We start from the raw sequence: 20,939 nt of genomic DNA, 5'->3' as shown, positions 1-20,939 counted from the left end.
CTCATCCCTCCACCCCAGGCTCGGCCAGACCTTCCCCACCAGCAGCGGTGCCTAATGTGCATCCTCAGCATGGGGAAAGCAGCTCCCAGGATGGGCAGCGGTTGTTGCACATAAATTGTTGATTTTCAATTAAGCCGACAGTTAAAGTGCAGTTTTACCGCCTGGAGATGTGGGTTTACCACAGAGGGATCACGAGGCCGGCTGAGCTGAAACTCTAGATGCACGTACGCCTCCTCCAGCCCGGCAGCCAGCTCCTTGGAAAAGAGACTTTTGTCCCCAAAGCCACTCAAGGCGTCAGCTTGGAACGATCCAGAGATCACCACTGTCACTTCTCAGGGTTCAAGCTATTTAGGAAAAGATTAAAATGAGTAAGAATAAACTGGGGTTTGGGAGGCAAAGAAAAAAAGTCAATTCAAACTTTGTCAGGGATGGGAGAGGACAGTGTGATTTACCTCTGACACAGACTAATTCATTTAAGAGCGAAGCAGGACAATAAATGTTGTGAAACATCAGCTGGTTGGCATCGGAAGCTGTTTCCACAGCAAGATTTGATGCTTTAGTATATCTAATATAAAAACATTTAATAAGACAAGTCATTTCGGACTTTGCTGTATCAGAAAGATACAAAGTCAGACGAAGGATGTCAGAGAGAAATAAATCAGCAGCTCAAATAATGCTGTTAATGAGTTTTGCACAACACGTGCAGAAGCAGAGGGAACAGGAGCACCTCGGTCTGGGTGCCCCAGGCTTGGTGCCAAGGTGCAGACGGAGGCAGCACCCCGCTACCCACACAGCACCCACCTCCAGCACGGGAGCAGCACCCAGCCCAGCTGCACCCCGGTGTTGCGGGCAAACCCCGCATTCACAGGTGCCGTCTGAACCGTTTCCCCCAGCAAAGCGAGATGAAAATGCCCCGTTGCAATTAGAGAACCGGGCCATCCGGCTGCGGGGAGCTTTCCTTTGATAAACCCCAAACCTCCCGAAACAATGCAACAGAAATGAGCTCCCAAGGGTGCCTTGAAGTGGTTACACGGCTCGTTTCGTTTGCGTTCACTAAACGAAGCCGGCGAAAGGGCTGGATGAGGCCAGGGAGCCCCGGCTGACACCGGGGAGGGGGTTTGGTCGCGCGAGGACTCACAGCAGCCCCGGCAGCCTGCCCCGCTTTCATCTCACCCCGGCGAAAACCTCGTCTCCTTCTGCGGCACTGGAAGTTTGGGCGCAGGAGGAGCCAACACCAGGAAGAGGAAATTTAATCATCGGATCCCGATTAAACCCAGGAAAAAACAAGGAGGGTGTAGGAAGAGCGGCGGCTCGCGTAGCCCGGGCCCTTCTGCGTATAGACCCGCTCGCCCCAATATTTCTCGCCCAGCTGCTTTTCCCAGGGGCGTTCCAACACGAGGTGGCCACCGTGATGGTACCTGTGGCCACCGTCTCTGGCTGCACGGTGCATCTGTCCCCGACCTGTTGCGTTTCTTGCTCCTGGTACCCCATTTCCTAACGCAGCCAGACAGCGCAACCCCAGGCAGCGCAGGGGTGGTGGGATGCTCAATTAGTCCGTGGGGTTTTAACGAGCACAAAGGCTTTTTTTTGGCTTTGGCTGCGTCGGGGTTGGAGCCGCTGCAAGCTTTGTAGCTGCCTTCTTGAACCATGGTTAACTCAAGAAATTGGGCTGCGCAACTTGTTGCTTTATTGCGAATAAAGCTTTGTTTTAGCGTTTTCCTCCATGTTTCTTCCCTCTTGCAGGAATTCCTGTCTTTCGCATTCTGGGAGAGAAGCACTGGGGGGGATTTTTGCTCCGGTCCCAGACAGCACAGGGATGCAGCACAGCACAGTGAGCTTCGACGCAGGCTGCACCACGAAGCTTTGCTTCCTTTACAAAAATGCACGAAAATGCAAAAAAAAACCCCCAAACCCATAAAACCTAAATTGCCCGCTCTACACGGAAAAGGGCTCGAGCATACCCACCCACAAAGCCCCCGCGCTCGCCTGGTTTGCGCGAGGATTGCCTCTTGCACAAGGTGCTCCGACGCCCCTCGTGCGCGCCCGTTTTGCACGAGCACCGCCCCTTGCACGAGGACACTTCCCCCCCCCCGTTGTGCCCCAGACACCCTCCCCCCCTTGCGAAGGGGTGCTCCCCAGATGGATCCCCGCCCCCCCCCCCCGTGCAGCTGCACGCGCCCAGCCTTGCACGCGCACTCCCGCCCCTTTGCACGCGGCCGCTCCCCGCCCCCGCCCACACCCCACCCCCGCCCCCCCGCGGACGGTCTCGGCTCCCGCCGGCGGCCCCGCCCCCTGACGTCAGCGCTGCTGGCGCGGGGCGGGCGGCGCGCGCGCGGCCCGTGCCGGGCGGGGAGGCGCGAGCCGGGAGCGGAGTGGGGTCGGGTCCCGGTCCCGGTCCCGGTCCCAGGTAAGCGCCGCGCTGCCGGGGGGGGGCGCGGGGGCACCGCCGGTGAGAGAGCGGCTCTCCCGCCGTCTGCGGCTCCGCCGGGGGCTCCCGGTGCCGCCCCGCCGGCGGGGAAAAGTTTGTGGCGGCGGCGCCGGGCGGGCGAGCGGCGGGAGTCGTGCGTCGTCCTCCCCCCCAACCCCGACCTCTCCCCGCCGGCTGGGAGCGCTGGGAGGCGGCGTCCGACGGTCGGTCGGTGTGGGCAGCCGGGCTCCGCGCCTCCGGCTGCTCCGGCCGGGCGGCTTTAGGGCGTGGGGAGCTCCGGGACCGGCTGCGCCGTGCGGGTGTGCAACGGTGTGTGCCCGCCCGCCGTGCAAGTGTGCGTGTGGTCTGTGTGCGTGTGTAACGCCGTGCGGGGGGGGTATGTGCCGCGTGCGGCGCCGTGCAAGTAAGCGTGCGGTCTGTGTAACCGTGCAACGCTCTGCGAGCGTGTGTGGTGCCCCGCGAGTGTGCGTGTGCAACGCTGTGCTACTGTGGGTACGGTGTGTGCGGGCAATATGCGTCTGCACGCTGTGTGTGCGTGCATCGCCCTGCGAGCCGGCGTTGCTGTCTGCATGCGGGCACTGTGGAAGTGTGGGCACTGTGGAAGTGTGTGCACACGTGCAAGCGCGATGTGCCGGCACCGTGCAAGCCTGGCTTGCACAAGATGGGAACCACCTCAGCAGCGCGTGCTCTGGGCGGTCTGCCCCACTCCCGCTCCTGCTGCCCCACGGACGTGAGAAACTTTTGGTTGCGCCCCGAGCATCGCGTGTTTTAGGGGGGCTTGCCCGCCTGCCCGTGCATTAGCCACCCTGCAAGCGCTTCGTGTTCGCTAGCCTGGCCCCAGCAGCCTGCCTGTTGCCCCCCAAGTCCCGCCGGCGCTGCCGGGAGGGGACAGGGGCGATCGGGGTCAGGTCCCAGGGTTGGCAGTCCCGCACCCAGCGGGGAACCCTGGCCAGCCGGGCGGACGCCGGGGGCTTTTAGCACGGCGGTGCGACCGGGTGGACTCTGGGGACTATGCGCAAGCGTTTCCTGATGTGTCTGGCCCATAAACTTGCCGTGATGTCTTCCAGCTGAGGCTGGAGGAGGCCGGGCTGGCTTTTCTTTCCTTTCTTATCTCATCGGCCACGGGTAGGCTGTTCCCTGGGAGTTTGGGGATTTTTTTAACAGCATTGCACGGGCATTTCTTTTTTCCAGAAGGGTTTGCCCAGTCGAGGCTCGCTGATGTCATGGGGTCGCTGACCTTTTTGCTCCTTGCTGACTGCCCCGGGGCGGGGGGGGGGTTGTTTTGCAAGCAGGGGATGCTATTCAAGGCTTGGTTTACGGCCATTGCTGCAGCAGCGTTGCTCGCAGGACAGCGTTCGGCAGGAGAGGTGGACTCGTGCAGAAGGTGTGTTACGGGGAGGCATGAATCGGTGGAGACGTGTTGCAGCCTTGGGCTCAGGTACTGGGATACCCTTTGGGGTTTTGGGGGGATCCCTGGCTATAAAGCTGTTCAGGAGTAAATGCCTCGGCCACAAGGGCAGCTTGGCGATCTTTGCACTCGGAGCAACTTTGGTACGAAGCAGGATGGTGGCAACTGTGATGCGGTTTTGTGCCTCTGCCCTAGGTAAGCCATGTTGCATCGAAGCCTGTTATGGACCCAGAGGTGTAAAGGGGTGTGGGATGCAAGAGCACGCAAATGCCTAGTGCAGCATCCGTGCTCTGGCATTGGGGATGCTGAGGAAGCATGTGTAATGGCCATCACTGCCCCCCAGCCTGCCCTTCCTGGCTAACACTACCTGAGATTTGCAATAATTAAGTTATGGCTCTTAACAAGCAGAGCAGCAGCTTGGGTGGAAGTTGGAGGGGGATACGCGTTGTGTTGACATCTGTGTCTAGATAGCGAAACATCCTCCTCCACTCTGGAAGAAGGACTCATCCTTTATTTCCTACTGCCTAACTGCAGCAATGGGATGCTCAGATTTGCTTAAAAACAAAAAAAACCCCCTAATACTAAGAGTAATGTCCTCCAGGGATGTCCTGTAGCTCTGAATATTTGCGTCTCATCCTGGCTTTTTCTCCCACGCGGCAGCTTTGGCACCAGACCTTGCACAAGTGCCCTCGTGCGACATCTCCAGTAGCACCTTTTCCCTCCTTTTGTCCTTTTCCTCTCTTTTCTCCTTTTCTCTCACCCTTTCCAGTGGTTAGGCGCTCGCCCAGGGTCACTGTGCTCTTCCTTCGGCGAGCTTTAACCCCTGTCCACAAGCAGCAAGAGGATGCAGTTGCCCGTGATGCGCACTGGTGCCGCGTGCTGTGGACCTGCAGCCTCCGCTGAGTGTGTGTCCTCCGGGGTGGGGATTTTTTGCTGGCAAAGATGCCAGCTTTCCATACATATATTTCCAAAATAACTCCGGTCGGGCTGTGGAAGAGAGCATGCTTTTCAAAAATAGCAGCGTTGTTACTTTTAATCAAATAAAGCCTGAGCAGCGCGGTGCTGCATGGAGTGATTGCAGCCGTTGCTTGCCTCTGTGCTTGACATCCTAATTATGTTTTCATTTTAATGAGAGGAAAACTATTTGTGAAGCAAAATATTTATTTTAGCCTGGTGGGGTTGTTCAGAAGAGCTTGTATCTATGTTAAGGAGGTGGTTTAGACACTGCATTTTTTTAAATGAGAAAAACATTTTAAGTACGGCAAGAAGCTTTTAATCACAGAAGCCTGTCTGTGCAAAGGGAGCTAGCAGCTGTGGAGGTCAGGACGTGAAGGGGAATTTGCATCCTCCTTATTCTTCTTATTTTCAAGAGGTCTGAAAGTTGCATCACCTTCTGGTTTGGTGGGTGGATTTCTGACGGCAGCTGAAACAGAAACGAATGCAAATAACCTCACCTCGGAGTCTCTCAACCTTAGGTTTGGCACCTGCCTTTTCTCTCCTTTCCAAAATCCATTCTGAAAACACTCGAGCTTTGCAGACTGCCCCAGAGCCTCCCCAGGAGATGCTAAGGAGGTGGGATGGTTTTCCAGCAGGTCAGGTTTGCCATCCCTGCAACGGGTTGACAGGGCTGGCTGTGACGCTGCTCAACCAAGGGTGGTCCTCACTGGGTTTTTAGGCACCCAGCAGCATCGTGGAGGGGGTGTTCACAGTGGTGGAGGGGTTCCCCAAGCAGAGGGCTTGAGCATCTCTTGCACATTGGCTGTGGATGGCAACTCTTGGAGGAGTTTTGTAGGCAAATGTTGGCTTCCCGAGTGACCAGCGACGAGCCAGGTTTGAAAGAGGGGGATCAATCTACTGGAAAATATATTTGTGCTTATGAAGTGGAATATATACATTGCAATATATACAGCAAAATGTTCTTCAGTGCTTCATCCTTGCAGGGCTTTTGGTCTGGTTTGCTCCTAAAAGTTGCTTGGTCGGGACCTCCTAGAGTCAACGGGACAGGGGCAAATGTCAGGTTTCATAGGTGGCTTCGGTAGTGTCATGCATGCGTCGCTGTGGATGCCAGATAGCTTGCTCCTCGTGTTGCGGTGATACCCCCAGGCCCGGTGCCAGGCTGGTGGGTTTGTTGCAGGGGATTTTATATAGGCTTCCAAAGGGACAGCCTGGGGTGGGAGATGATGGCTTCAGCAAGGTGTTTATCAAGAGCAATGTGCGGCCGCAAAGCTGGGTGCTGCCTGGGGTGCCCTGCCCTCTGAATGATGCCCCGGTGCGGTACGGGAGGCATTTCCACTGTCAGCACCAGCTGATGGACCCATCCAGGCAGCTCCCTAAAATTTGTAGAATGAGGTTTTAGCTTAAAAAGCACAAAATGAGTCCCCCATCGTTCCACTCAGGACCTGAGCGCTCCTGGTCCCTGTGTGAGCGGAGGATGGTTTGCTTCTGCTCTCTTCTTGCAAGCACGGCATGAACAATCCCTGCATTAACCCTGCTGAGGGGCCAGTGTTCGGGCACAGGGCCGTCATTGTTAAGAGGATGTCAAAAGCACTGTGCCAGCCTTGGCTGGGGCAGGGAGCACGCGGACCTCTTGGAGCTGGCATGGGGAAAAACCTGCTGCCCGCCGCGGACGTGACTTGGAAGCAAACCCCAGAGGGGCAGCGAAACCCTGGGGTGTGCTGGGGAGCAGCGGGAGGGTTGCTCCTCATGGGGATGATGGATGTGGTTTCTCTCCCTGAAGGACCTGAAGGGTCGGTATGGGGATGCAAGGGCAGTCTTGCTTCTTAATTACGAAGCTGCGGGGTTTATTAAATTCAAAAGTGCGAATTGCAGCCTGAGCTCACTTTGTGGCCATACGTAATGTTTGGGTTTTAAAAATAAAAAAGGAGAAAGCACTTGCAGGACCTGTAACTTTGGCTGATGGGAGCAGGTCCTCCATTGGGCACATACATGTCCTGACAAGCCCCTTTCCTTCCAGCGCAGAGCCTTGGCTTTCTAAACAAGGCAGAGAGACTTGCTCCCAGCAGGTCAGATGGTCGCATCTGGTTTTCATTGAATGCTCAAGTGATGTGCCGGTTCCAGGAACACCGCAACCATCTGCAGAACCACGCTGAGCGATAATTTTTGAGGATACCTGTGGCATCTATCACCTCCTATGGTCCTCATTGCAGCCCGGGGTCCTTAATTGCTCCCGGTGGTCCTTGGAGTCAAATGATTTCAGTGTATTTCTCCTCCCTTGGGCTTGTAAAGAAAAGCGTGGGAGTATGGAGAGGGGTGTATTCTGATGGCTCACAGCAACAGGAGGATGAAGGAGCTCATGAAACCCCTTCACTGCTCCGGTTGGTTTGCAGGTCCGGCAGGCAGCCACGCTCCCCCGTGCATGTTGATGGTGTTTCCAGGGTGAAGTTGGGTTTTGATGGGTCAAAGAGCTGACCAGAAAACTTCCAGCTCTCTTTCATCCTGTCCTTGGATGAAATTTCATCCATTCACATTTTTGTCGTCTGCTAGGCATGTTGACATTTTAGGTGAGTTGCATGTTTTTTGAAGAAATCACTGGTGTCCCACAAGCAGCATCTATTATCTTTAATCCCATTTTTTGGTGGAAGCCTAGCAGTGTCTATGGGCTGGCCAGTCTGCTGCTCCTCCGTTATGAACCCCTTGGCCAGTCCCCCCCAGCCCCCATGTGAAATATTTCTATTTTTAACCTGCTGATTTCATTTGGATTTGTGCAAGGGTTTATTTTCAGTGCCGAGAGGTAGTCATTCCCAGCTGGCGTATCAACGGGCTGCTGGGGAGCGTAACACTCTCATTACCGATAGAAGAAAATGAATTTGCAGGTCCTAAGGCTAAATGTTCCTGCATGCTCCTACGTGAATAGGTGCTCTTGCTCTGCCGGGACGAGGTGTTGCTTCAGACCCATCAGCAAGAAGGCGGTGCACATTGCATCCCATCTCTTCACCGGTGACGGCTCGGCTGACGCACGCTGTCTGCATGTGCAGATGATGGATGTGAGAGCAACTTCGTAGCCTCAAACCTGTACATATTAAAATACAAAGGCGGAAGGTGGCTGAGTCACTTTTTTTTTTTTTTAATCTCTCCTGTGTTTCTTCGTCATCTGGGTGCTTTTGCACAAATTGGAGGGACCGTGATGCACATCTGGTTTGTAGTCCTGTTAAATGATGGGGGGAAAGCTGCAATAATAATAATAATGATAATGTGAAAGCCCTTCCTTTTCACAGTTCTCTGCAGGCTCTGAGGTTGCTTCCTCTGCCCCCTCCTCCTGCCCTGTGGGAGGGTCACCCTGGGGAGTGTCCCATCATTTTCAAGGGGGGAGATCGCTGCCACGAAGCAAAACCAGATGTTTTCTAGCTGACTCCAGAAAACACCCTTTCGACACAGCAAGGAAACGCGGCTGTGGTATGTAGTTGTTAGCCTGGGTTGCTCATCCTGTGCTGCAAATGAGCCCAGTGCAAAGCTATCCTTTCCTTCTCCCTGGCTTGCTCTCCGGGGGATAGATCCAGCAGCTGCCTGTATAAAGTGCTTTAGGTCATCTTTTAGGGGGAAAGCATTTGCATGGTGTGTGGCCTTGTTGGAACGACGCTGGCTGTTTCCTTAGGAACAGAAAAGGCTTTTTCGGAGTTGAACAATGGTGCGTCCCCGGCTCGGTCAGTGGAAGAGCAAGGCAGGAGATGTTTTACGGTCGCTGCTGCCGTTGGCTTGCTGGTGAGCTCAGTGAGGGCTTTGCAGGGTTCATTGCCAGTTGTGATGGTCCCCTGTGACGGTGGCCCGCAGCAGGTTCTGCTCAGCACTGCCAGCCTGATGGCATTGCACCAGCAAAGTGTTGGGGCTCGGGGAGGGAGCACGAGCCACGTTACGTTGAGTCAGGGGGGTTGAATTTGGAATAAGCCCACAGATGGGGTCAGTTGGACTCCTTGGCTGCAGGTTGGCATCGGTGCAGACGTGGTTTCGGCAAGCGCCAGGGCTGGCTGGAGTGTCTGTCGGTTTGCTCGGTGTGGCGGGTGAAGATGCTGGAGTTGTCCGTCTAGAAGACACCTACACCAGGTAAAGGGTGGAGGAAAGGAGCATAAAGAGCAGGAATTTGAATAACTGATGTGGTGGTCGCACAGGGAATTGAGACCGAAGCCTCCCAGGTCTCACATACCTCCAGGAGTAAAAATAATCTGTTTGAGCTGGGGTCACATCTTTCTGGGAGACGTTAAAGCTTTAACTCCCGTGTTATTCCCTGCTGCCGTGCTGTCGTCTTCGTTCGCATCCGTTCCCAGAGCAGCCGGGGGGGACGCTGGGTCCCTCGGCACAAGGGCTACCGCAGCTATAATTAAACAAAGAGAAACTTTTTATTTTTTTGTAACTGATCCAGCTTCCGGAAAATGGCAGCTAGCTGAAGGGAGGGAAACAAAACAAGCTTTCGCCCGGCCAGAAAAAGCGTCCTCACCTCTGTGGCATTTCCTTGCTTTCTCTCCCCCCCTCGCCAGCCTCCCTCCCCAGCCCCTCGCATCCTGGCTGCGGCATTGAAAACCTGCCATCAGATTAGCTGTGCCGGGGTGGGGTTGCTCTCCGCAGGCATGAGAAGCGTTTCCCAGCCGGCAGCGTGCATGCAAACCGAGCCTTGGAAATTGCTCTTCTCTCTCCCCCAAGCACTGTGCCTCCTGCCCCAAACCCCTCCATGCTTTTTTTACCCCCTTGCTCACAAAAAGCATCCTTAGTATTTTTTTCTGTGTGTGTGCCTGCGCCTTTGGTGCAGATTGAGCTATTAAAGTCCGTAAGAAAGCGCAGGGAATGTTTCCTACTGCACGTGGGCTGGGAGCAACCGGTCTTTTGCAATTCATTGGGTTTGGAGTTAGGAAAAAAAGTCATTGGGGGGGTATGTCCCACAAAAGGAGAGGAGGAGACGCGCAGGTACGTCCTGCGAAAGGAGAGGAGATGGGGGGGTGCATCCAGCAAAAGGAGAGGAGATGGCGGGGTGCATCCCGCAGCTTGTCTTCCTGAGCGCTGGCTCCTCACCTATGGATGCTGTTGGCTGCAGATTTATTGGAGCAGCCTCCGTACGGGTGGTACCTCTGTAGGCATTCATCCCACGTTTGCTCGGATGGAGGAGGACAAGTAGGTTTTTTGCAGAAAGGGGATGAAAGCACTCGGTCCTCAGCAACAGGGTGGGTTGTTTTTTGGGTGGTTTTGTTTTGGTTTGGTTTTTTTTTAATACCAGCTTCCTGGGACATGGCTCCTTTCCGTGTCGGGGAGCAAAACAGCAGCAGCCACAAGGCAAGCCTTTCTTTTGGCCTTCACAAACGTTTTGCTTGGTTATCTCTGGGCAAGGGCTGCAAACAGACAAAGTATTTACTGTCCCTAGGAGATGGCGATTACCTCGTCAGCAAAACGGATAGCCCGTGCTGCCGGCTCTGGCCTTGACCAGCTTATCATCCTAGGAGTTACGGGCAGCGTTGCTCGCTTCCCGGAGCTTATCACGTCTGCTTTGCACTGGACCGAGGGAAAGATGCTCTGGGTATGGGGCATCAGGGTGGTGGGTCTCCTCCCGTGCATCCATCCGCTACAGCCTTGCCTTGCCTGGGTCTTCTCCAGCTCCGCTGGGCATGTGGAGTCTGTCCTGTTCAGCCTGGAGGTGAAAAATAAATTAAGGTTTGGGGGGGGTTCTGGGTTTTGGGGTGTTTGGGGGTCTTTTTTTTTTTTTAATTATTTTTTAAGTTGCTTGGAGTCAGCAAACGCTGCTGAGAAACAGCTCAGTGCCATTGGTAAGCACTTCCAAGTAATTTTTTCCATCTCTGCTGCTGCTCCCGAGGTGTGGCCCGTGCTCCCTGGAGGGAGCTGGAGCTGCTCCGGAGCGGCGCGCCTGAAAGTTAATCGCTGCCGAAAAACGCTTTAATTAACTCAATTAGCTAGACGGTCCATCTGGACTCTTGCAGCGCTTGGTGAGATCCTGTGAAACAAGGTCGCAACTCCATCCTGGTGATGGGGACACACACGCACACCCCGACTCATTCGAGTCCCTGGGGAATGTGCTGTGGTCTCCAGCACATCCCCCATCCCTGCTCTTGGACCTGCAGGGAATGGGAGATGTTTTTCCAGGAGATGCGTAAAAAATGGCGTGTTGGCATTAAGTGCAGATCCCAAATGCTTTTGGGTGAGCAGGGCTTACTTTTTTGTTTGTTTGTTTGTTCCTCTGCCTCGATTTTTAGCACCTTGCCCTGCAGTGGGACAGCCCTGCGGCTCCTCGGAGGTGCGACTGGCCAGCGCAGCTGGTGCCTCTCCAGCTCCTGCTCTGCCTATTAATAGGAGCTATTAAAATGTTCACCAAATCCAGGATGCAGGACATGACCGGGCATGGAAACAGTGAGCAAAAAAAGCTTTAGCCCAGCATGCTGTTTGAGCAGAGGAATGCAGGGCCCTGCAGAGGGGATTTGGGGAGGGCGAGCGTTTAACCCCCTCCCTGCAATTGCTCTGCAGCGGGGGTGACCTTTCCGTCCCGGCTTTACCTCCATGCATTGACCCCTGTTTTAAACCCTCGCCTTGCAGGCAGCCTGGGGGAAAGCTGCCTGCCATCCTGCTGCCAGTTTTCCTGCTACCTGGCCATGATGGGAAACCCCAGCACAGGCAGGCAGAGATGCATCCTTTAAGTAATGGGGAGGGATGTGTGTCCTGAAGGGTTTGGGTACCAGTGGATAACGCTGGGGGGAAACTGAGGCATGGAGCATCAGCAATTGCCTGGGTTCATACAATCTGAGGGTTGAACCATGGTCTCTGCAGTCGTGGTGCCCGTGCCTCCAAAAATGGACTCTAAAATCACTTTAGAAGTGCATTTGGGGTGGGGGGTGGGTGAGTATATCGCTGTGTCCAGATTGTCCTGCAGTCAGGCAGGATAAAAGGAATAAAAATATTTGCAGTTTGGCCTAATTTTTAAGGGATTGTGACTTGAAAGCGGTGATGCCAGTGCTGCATCGGATGGTCCCCTCGCTCGGGGGAAGGGGAGGCGTTTTGCTTTGGGAAAGGACGGGTGGTTCCTGGCTTAAGGCTGCTTTGAGGCAATTCAGCTTGTTGAAGCAGGGCAGAGGGTAATTCCCTGAGGGGAGGCTGGCAGGCAGAGGTGATGCTGCTGGTTGCTGCTGGGATGTTTGTAGGCAGAGCCTCTTCCTTTGGACTGAGCATCTGTTGCCCAGTGCTGGGGGGTCCCGCCTGGGTGGCCTGGGGACGTCCCAGCTCATCCCCAGGTCCCAAGCAGTGCAAAGGCAGAGGAGTCAGAGCATCAGCCTGATTTCTTTCTCCCTTTGTGGATGGGATATGTGGGAATCATTTGGACCCAGAGGTCTGAGCCTAAGCATTGTAATTCCTACATAGTGCTGCAAATGCTTCTTTCTCCCTTTTGCCTTTACGTATAAAATCCTCATCCCTCTTCCTGCACAAAAAAAGTGAGTAATGTTAGAGAAATTTGGGATGAGGCCCAGGAAATGTTCGGATATCCGCCTAAGCACATCTCTGACTTCTGAACTAAAAGCTCCCAAATGAATAATGTGGCAGAAGAAGCAGCAGATTTTGAAGGATTATATTTTATGTAGGTGCTCTGCTTTATCTTAAAACTTCAGTCTGCAAAAATTGGAAATGGCTTTTTTTTTTTATCACCTCAGTATATTTGCTTTATGCTGAAGTGCTAACACGTTGTTAGTTGTCCTGTTGAAAATGAAGCTGACAGTAGTAAGCACTAAATTAAAAGTAATAATAATGCCAGCTGTCTTGTGAATGCACATGATGTGTTTTGGTTGATAGTCTTTATGTGGGCTCTGTGAGCTGTAAATGTTGTTTACTGGGATTGTGCATGGAAAAAAAGCTGAATTCAGTGTAAATGTAGCGAGTTGGGAGGCTAAAATGCCAGTGGATGTTGCCCTTAGTAATAATGGGTGGCCGTGGCTGTGTGTCTTTTTGTTTTCTTTCTCCTGGACAGTGCCAAAAAAGTTTCCATTTCCTTCCTGTTGATTGGGTACTTAAGTCATTCTTCTAAATATAAATCTCTCCTAGTACATCAGCTGTGCCTGGGATTTCACTTCTTTTATGTGTCACTTCAAGCAAGTTTTAATTAAAAGAAAAAAAAATAGTCTATCTGCATTGGTTTGATATTTAGGCACTCTTTTCCCATCAAGAGCGTGTCTAATTCTGGCCTGACCCTGGCCCCTTTGACAGCAAAGTCCTTCAGGCTGCATGTGGGAATCAGCTGCTTGTGCTGGAGAGCATCCCTCAGCTCCTGGAAAGCTCTTGCTGCATCCTCTGCTTCTTCTTGCAGAGCTCCTCCATCGCTGGCACCAAGATCTGCTGCACTGCTGGACGCAAATGGCGTTGAGATGTGGAAGAGCTTGGTCCTGCAGGGAAGAAAATCTGGGGTGTTGCTGTGAAAGATGCTGAGAAAAGGAGGTGTTGTCTAGGTGAGTCGGTGAAGACGGCTGTGGATGGTGGCAAGTTGGTTGTACCTGGAATTGTCTTCTCTAGCCAAAAGCCTGCTGCTTGTAGATCCCAACCCATTCTTTAGATATGGAGCCAAAATGAAAATACACACATCACCATGGTTATCAAAGCAGCCTTGAAACAGAGCTAGTAGTGGGATTGAAGTTGCTTTCCATAGAAATCAATAAACGGAGCAGGTTCTTTGCTGCACGTGGCCCAATGTTCAGCTGACCCAAAGCATCTGTCCCTGAATATGTGGGGCTTTTTAACCTGATTTTAGTATTTACTTTCTAAAATGAGGCATTCTTCTAGAGACAGTGGACAAGCTTTGGACTTTTCTGTATCCCCCTCCCTGGCTGTCGGTAACAGCTTTGTCTTTTTTCCTCTTAATACGGGTGCTTTTGTGTTGGCCTAAGACAACCCTGTACCACAGCTGATAACGCTTCACCCCTAATTCAAGCTGCAATAATCTGAAATGCGGTGGTGTGGTGTGTTACCTTTGAAATCTCAGTGGGAATGAATGGAGCACGCAGCTCTCAGGCTCAGACAGGGAGGCTCTGAGGTTCCTCGGGGCCTCATGTCTTGGGCTTGAGAAGCGAGGGCGGGTATGTCTCCTTATGGCCTCGCCTGGGGCTGACTTCTTGGAGACAGTGTAGAGGGAATAACTTGCCTTTTGGAAATATTCCTTCCGTGGTGGCTTAGAGTTGCCCATTTTTTAGGGGGTACCCTTGCGAAGATGCATCACTGTGGTTTGATGTGCATACGGGAGGGTGTTTTGTGCTTGCAAGAAGTGCAATGCAGAAAGTTGTAGAAACCGACTCTGCTCAATCACAAAAGCTCTGCTTTAAGCAGGGAAAAAAAGTCTTCCATTGCTTTTAAGATGACTTTTAGGTGTCGTTTTAATTTTGCCTGTTGACTAGCACTGCAAAAGCTGTATCTGAGATTCAACTCTGCTTCGTCTGGCAACGAGAGCAATTTTGAGCAAAGGTGAGATTTTGCCAAATTTATGTAAATGACTATTTCTGTGCCCAAGCATCTTGCTAGAGAGGGGCATCTTTCCCCAAAATGCCTCACCCTTTTTGTTAAGGATTGTGTCCCAGCACAGAGAAGCAGCATGTCTTTGACATTGCACGTGGTGGAGGCTGATGAGAATGGACTTGGACTTTCATTTCATACCACATTAATTTTGAGAGTGTCTAGACAAGGGCCTCATGCATTTTTAACTGACGTGAAACTAAACAGTTCAAAGTGCGTAACTTTGTAGATAAACCCTTCCAATAAATGCTGGGGTCTTAAAATGATGAAATCGGTTTCTTATCAGCCATCTGACCCATGATGATGGGATTGAGCGGCTTTTAACCTGGTGAGACCAAAACAACAAACTCTGAAGTACAGACAGATGGGGTGGGTAGTGTTATTTTGGGTTTTTCCCTTCATGACACTGTTGATGTTACGGAAAGTGCTTGAAGCCACTGCTTGGATTATATCTGGCATCCCTCACCCCCAGGTTGCGTTCCCCTCTAGTTAATTTGCAGGGTGCACGAAGCCTCTGTGCAGTTTGACGGGCTTTAATTTCAGGGGTAACTAATTAAACAAGCAGGCGTGGTGTTTGCTCTTGTGTTGCATAAACACTAGCCTGTTTTGGTTTATTTCAAACATCCTCCTGGCTGGCAGAGGTGGGTGCCTGCACCTGGAAAGCTCATTCCTACCTGTGGACAATCCCTAATCTAAATTAAGGCAAGGACTTTGCTGCCGAAAACTGCCTGAAATGAGCCACAGGGTCTTTTGTGCCGGTGTAATGAGTCTGGTGTTAAAAGCATGCTCTGAATTGAAGCGGGAATGCTTTCTGGGGTGAGTCTGCAACTTGCTGGATTTGCAGGTGAGATCAAATCAAAAGACCAGAGCTTTTTGCAGCAAGTCCTAATCCACACTCTGGGCTGGAGCAGGCATCTGTCCTCATGTCTGCTTCTTGCTACACACCTCCAAAATGGCATCATCACCTGGGGTTTGCTCTCCAGGTATCGTGATGCTCTCAATGAGCTTGCCCTCTTCCCAACATGGGTTTGTGGTCTAGAGATTTGGTCAAACATGGAGCATCCCATGGAGCAAGCAACCCGAAGTCCAGTTTAACCCCGCATGTTGCTTTCCTATGAGACCATCAGCTCCAGCAAACAGTTAAGCTGCTTAAACCCAGGTATTGTGGGGACTCTGGTTTGGAAATGTTTACCAAGGATGAGTGCTTAAAAAAAACGCTGGTTTGAGGAAATTCATTGCAATGTGCTGATTGCTTTTGTTTCTGCCTAACTCAGGCTTGTGATGGTTTTTGGCTCCTGTCAGCATTTTCAGCATAGCTGAAGGTGTCGCGTAACCCACCAACAGATGAGTACCTGCACTAATCAGCAAGGTGTGTAAGAACATTAAATCAAGGGTAAGCTTTTGCACAAGCTCATCGCTTGAATGTGTTCTTCAGTTTGATAATCCAAAGAGGTTTTATTCGTTAGCGAGAGAATCTGGCTGCTAGGTGGTAGCTGCTCGGTGTCTGTGGGCATGCTCAGGCAGCGAGCTGGGAACAAAACCCTGCTTTTTTTCCTAAAATGGACATCCTGACCGAGGTCAGGAGCAAGTCCAGCTGACCTGGGGGCTGCAGCCGTGTCCTTGCTGCCTGCTTACAAAGTCACATTTTGGGTGACCCATGGGTGACTGCTGCGTGCCCATCCTGCCTGTGGCATCTGCGTCTTGAACGCAGCACCCTCTTTTTAAGTGATGAGCAGGCCAGGTAAGTCCAGAGGGCCAAGCAGGACCGATTTTTTTTTCAGTCTTTGATGTTCTTTGCGTGAGGAAGTGGTCAGCGTGGGGAAGATATGTCTTGGTGGAGTACTTGGGCAGGGAGAGCTGCGTGGACTTGGCTATGTGTTGGTCTACGGGCGAGTTGGAGCTAGCTCATCTCTGGAGCTTTTTGTTGTCTTCTCTGTGTGTCACTGCATCAGTTATGGTGCCAGCCTCCCCAGCCAGCAGCCCAAGTGACTTTCCTGTGCCTGCCCTCCTCTGGTCACGCTGGTGGGACTGGTTTCCCAACATTGCAGCTGAGAACAAGGAGAGCACGTGGCTCTGCGCATTGCACCAGCAATTCAGCTGAGAACAGCTACTTCTTTCCATCAGACAAAGACAAAATTAGTGAAGGGTGATGGAGACAGGGCTCTGAAGTGTTGTTGCAGTTGAAGCTCTGTCATCATCTCCACTTGGGGAAGCACAGCTTTTCAGGGACTTGGTTGCTTCAGCTTTTGGCAGCTCTTGAACTCCAAATTAACATCCAAATTATCTAAGTAAGGAGACACTGCTGGGACTGGGACCCTCAGGGGTAGCATGATAGGGAGTTGCTCCCAAGATTTTCTCAATGAAAGCCTTTTACTGTGCTTCAAGTTTTCATTGCCCTGGTTAATTTGGTGTCTTGAGAAGGGGAAGAGGGGTTTGCATGGCCCCCCTCAAGTGCATCAGGTGTTAATGAGATGGTTCTTGCAGCACCCGTGGAGGCAGGAAACCATTTCCCCTCCTTTTGTTTTCCGTGGTTGCCCTTAGTCTGCTCTTTGTGGATGTTGACCTGAGATCTCCTGGGTGACCATAGCTTCTTTTTTGATCGTGGCATCACACAGGGAGTAGTGCTTTTTCCTGGTGATGATCCTAGATAGGGCCGCAGCACAGCATTCATACCATTCCGCCATCAACCGAGAGTGTGCCACCAACAGGCAGAGCGGATGCTGGCAACAGCCAACAAGCTTTGTCCAGCATCCCTGCTCCGGAGCAGCTCATGCAGACGTCTGTGCCAGGGTGCAGACATGCCCTTAGGTTAACCCCCTGATTAGTCTGCAGTGCTTAAAAAAGAAAAGGAGAGATTTTCTTCCTCTTCCAAGGCAGAGGATGATGACTATGAGCCATGGGCAGGATGTCTGTTGTCAGACAAGACCATTTTTTTTCTTTAAAAGTGTTTCTCTGTGGCCAGCAGCTGGACTGTGGCTCTGGAAATCTGGGTTTCATTTCTCCTCCGCCACCGACTGCCTGCATGAGCTTGTGCTGTTGCCCAATCCAGTTCAAATCTGAGTTCTTCTGGTTTGAAAGGTGCTCGGTCCTTGCTTTTGGCCCTAAGCATCCCTCAGGAGCAGTCTTGTTTTGGCTACTGGCTGAGCTCTTGGGCTTGCAAAGGACTTTGGAGGGGCTGCAAGGGCTTGGAGGAAGAAGGTGCTCTCCTGGGCTCCTGTTCCCTCCAACTGTTTTAAACTTGAGTTTACAGCTTTTACGTTTAGCCCCTGGGAGCTCAGTGCTGGATATGATTTTGGGTTTTCATGTTTTTGTTGGTCTCTATAGGGACTTGGCAGGAACAAACTCCTTGCCCTGGCAGAGGAAGGTCCATCCGCAGCTCCCTGTTAAAAAAACAGAACACCTTTGGGACTGCCCCACCTGAATTAGGAAGTGTTTTTTCCTCTTGGAAGAACATTGAGCAGGGTGGATCAAGACTGAACTCTGCCTCTTCTGATATGAGGGCTAGTGGACATCAGACGGAGCTGGTGAGAGCCTATTTCTGATGGAGGTGGGTATTCCATTGCCCAGGCAGCAGACCCGTGGAGTTCCTTGCTGAAGGACATCTGACCCAGTCCTCCCCTGGGCAAGAGGTCCAGCTAAAGTTGCAAAATGGGCAGAGCGTCTCTGTCGAGGTCTCTGTCGAGATGTTCTCCTTTGGTCACATTGCTTCACCATGAGATGTTTGCACAGACACTATCTTTTTCTTGTATTAATTTTGTGGCATGGAGAAGTCTGGTTTTAGCAGCATCGGCTGCACCGAGGACTGTGCCACCGGAGACATCCGTCTGTCTTGCTTTGTTGGGGATGCCAGAGGGGGTGACTGGTCTTGCAGCCCATGGTAGCCTTGAAACTGTGGAAGCAAGTACAACTTTATTTACTTCCCTGCTATATTATCAGGACTCGTGTGCATGTAATGGTTTTATTGCTGGGAAGCATCAGGTAGTAGGACCTGGGCTGTCAGCCCAGGAGCACCCTTTTCATGGCCCTATAAACCTCGTGAGGGTTCCTGCTGTGTATAGCACTGCCAGCACCTTCCTACGCTTGCAGGTGTTTTAAACTTTTGCCACACTGGCACCATTTTCAGTGATTTTTGGGAGGGCTTTGAAGTTGCTGTGGATGCTCAAGGGTTGTACCTGCACCTCTGGGAACCTCCTGTGCCTTGGCAATCAGCACATCTGTGCTGCTCTCTGCTTGATGCCAAGACAGCCAACTTTCCTTACCACGAGCGGCTCTCAGGCTGTACCCGACCCAGTCTCGCTGGCTTCTGCAGTTCTTTCTCCTGACTTGGTGGCTGATTGTATGGGACACGGGTGACCAAAATCAGTGGATGGGTGCTGGGCTGGAGCCTGTGCTTGGCAGCAGCAGGAGGTCCTGCAGGGAAAACTCTCTTCCCCTACCCTCCCGCTCCCCTCCCCTGCCAAAGACACCTAATCTGTATTTGAGTCACTTGAAAGTCAGCGCTGGAGAAGGATATCCAGAGGGACTTGTGCTCCAAAGTCGTTGCTATAAAAGGAAACTTTCCCATCCTTCCTGCTTCACTCATGAAGGGTGACATCCCCATCAGGGAAGGCTGTAACAGACACCAGGTGCCAGCAAACACCGGCAACACATGCTTAGCCATAATTACTTTTTTTTTCTTTTTTTTTTTTTTTTTTCTCCCTTCTGCCTCTGCCTCATCAAACCTCCTGTGTTTGGCTTGCCCTCACCTGGCAGCAGGCTCACCCAGCAGGAGCTGAGCCAAGCTTAAAGCTTGCAGGCAGGATTTTTCCATGGGGCTTTGCAGGGGCTGGAGGGGACGTCGTAGCATGGGGCTCTGCTCTCCAGCCGGCTCTGCTGCCATTGCGATGCCCAAGCAGGGATGCTGAGTGCGAGCATCCCCGCCACTTGCCATGCGCAGTGGGGATTGGGTCCAAAGCAAACCCCTGGGAGATGAGGGTGCTGCAGGAGGGATGGGAGGTCCCTCTATTTCCTCAAGTCCCTTCTTGTTTGCTAGAAAAGGGACAAAACAACACATCTTCTGTTCTGCCACATCGGCAGCTCCAAGGCTTGTTTGGGATGTACGTGAGTTCATGCTAACATGTTCTTTCTGGTACAAAGAGCTTGTATTTTGTGTTGTCTTAAGGGGTGGTTTACCTTTGGTTGGTTTTTTTTTTTTTTTTTGAAGATGAAAGCATTGGCTTTGCAAACACAAGTGGCAAAGTAGGAGGAAGACATAAGAGAAAGGTGACAAGGTCAGGAATCATCAGCGTATGTGGCATTGCTGGCATCGAACGTGCAAAATGCCTGGCCCAGGCTTCTGGAGGGAAAAAACCAATAGCAGCTAGCTCTTCCCCGCCCGTCTTCACCAGCACGTCTCAAACTGCCTTACTGAAGAGGTCAGGATTGCAGGGAGCGAGATGCTTTGTCTCTAGGACAAAGGAGAGGGAGGAGGAAATGTCCCATTCTCCCTCCTAACCAAAACCTGTTGTTCTCTGCTGGCACTTGTTACCACCAGATGTTTGGAGACCCTTGGAGGCATCCCACAGCCAGAAGACATCTCCCTGTGCTGCAGGGCATCTCCATGGTGTCCTGCAGTGGTTTGGCTGGGCAGACCAGTGGATGGGGCAGATGCCAGGCTGAAGGTCACTTGGTGGGGGTAAGGGATGGGGTTGCACAAGTCAGGTGGTCTTTCCCAGTGCTGCATGTGCCCTGAGAGGACCTCAGGCCATGCCTTCCTCACAATAGCTTGCAGCGAGTGATGGATACACTACATGGCCACTCATGGAAGTGGGGAGTCAGCCATGAGCCCGTCCATCTGGCACTGACCTCAGAGGTGAGCTGCAAGAATGTCAGTCTGTCCGCCTTGCCGACACGGGTGGCAGGAAGACACCGGCAGTTTCAAAAGCTGTCCCAGTCTTGTAGGAGGCCGTAGAGGGCCTGGTTGGGTCTGTGCTGATGTTACCAGTTTAGAGGATGTTGTGTTTTTTACATGTGCTGGAAGATCTGGTAATACAAGCATGGAAAAAGTAGGCAAATCCCTAGATGGTCTGATCATCTTCTGGTGGGTGGAAGTGTGTTGAGCAACTTAAGCCCAATGGCCAAGGTTGTGTTGTAGCATAGTCATGAGGAAGCTCTTGAAGGTGAAGAATCTGCAGGGCAAAACCAAGTTCTTAAATTTGACTGTTTGCTAAGATTTGGCAATTTTAGCCAAAAAAAGGCCAAAAATGGCCTCTTTTGGAGGCCATTGCACATTGCCATGACAGAATACGGTTTGTGCTGGTGCTCCCAGGCACATCTTTTGGCAGTCCCTGAGCAGGCAGTCGTCAGCTCCCTCAGGGCTGTGGCGTCCCCTGTGCCTGTCCTCTGGGTTTCCAGGAGGAGTCTCTTTTGCGACTGCTTCTGTGGTCTTGAGTCAGTTAAGGTTTTGTGACTGTGATAAAAGCAACATTTTCAGTAAATTCATTGCATAGGATGAATGTGCTCTGTGGGTAGTGCTGTGGCTCTGGGAAATGAATTTCTAGCTACAAAAAGTTAAATTCACTTGTATTTAAGCAAAGTTGACTGTTTTTAAAAGAAACCTCCAAAAACACT

The 20,939-nt window shown here is 52.1% G+C and overlaps 2 protein-coding genes across 4 annotated transcripts in view; one reads left to right on the top strand and one right to left on the bottom strand.

Annotated features, from left to right (window-relative positions):
* The window catches only part of LOC128144560 (UDP-glucuronosyltransferase 1A1-like), a 169,520-nt gene that overhangs the window by 83,402 nt on the left and 65,179 nt on the right, over positions 1-20,939 (bottom strand). The gene's annotated exons all lie outside the window — the stretch shown is intronic.
* SH3BP4 (SH3 domain binding protein 4) overlaps positions 2,319-20,939 on the top strand; it is a 39,356-nt gene continuing 20,735 nt past the window's right edge. Inside the window, exon 1 of one of the 3 annotated variants that reach the window (XM_052793533.1) lies at positions 2,319-2,407. The gene's annotated coding sequence lies outside the window, so the exon portion shown is untranslated. Of the gene's footprint in view, positions 2,408-3,752; positions 3,867-13,141; positions 14,283-20,939 lie in introns of those variants that run through there. The other 2 variants (XM_052793534.1, XM_052793532.1) reach the window with 2 other exon arrangements.

Source organism: Harpia harpyja, chromosome 7 (genome assembly GCF_026419915.1).
Source record: "Harpia harpyja isolate bHarHar1 chromosome 7, bHarHar1 primary haplotype, whole genome shotgun sequence".
Classification (NCBI taxonomy): Eukaryota; Metazoa; Chordata; class Aves; order Accipitriformes; family Accipitridae; genus Harpia; species Harpia harpyja.
Note: the sequence above shows the minus strand (reverse complement) of the source record. Positions and strands in the feature narration are given on the sequence as shown.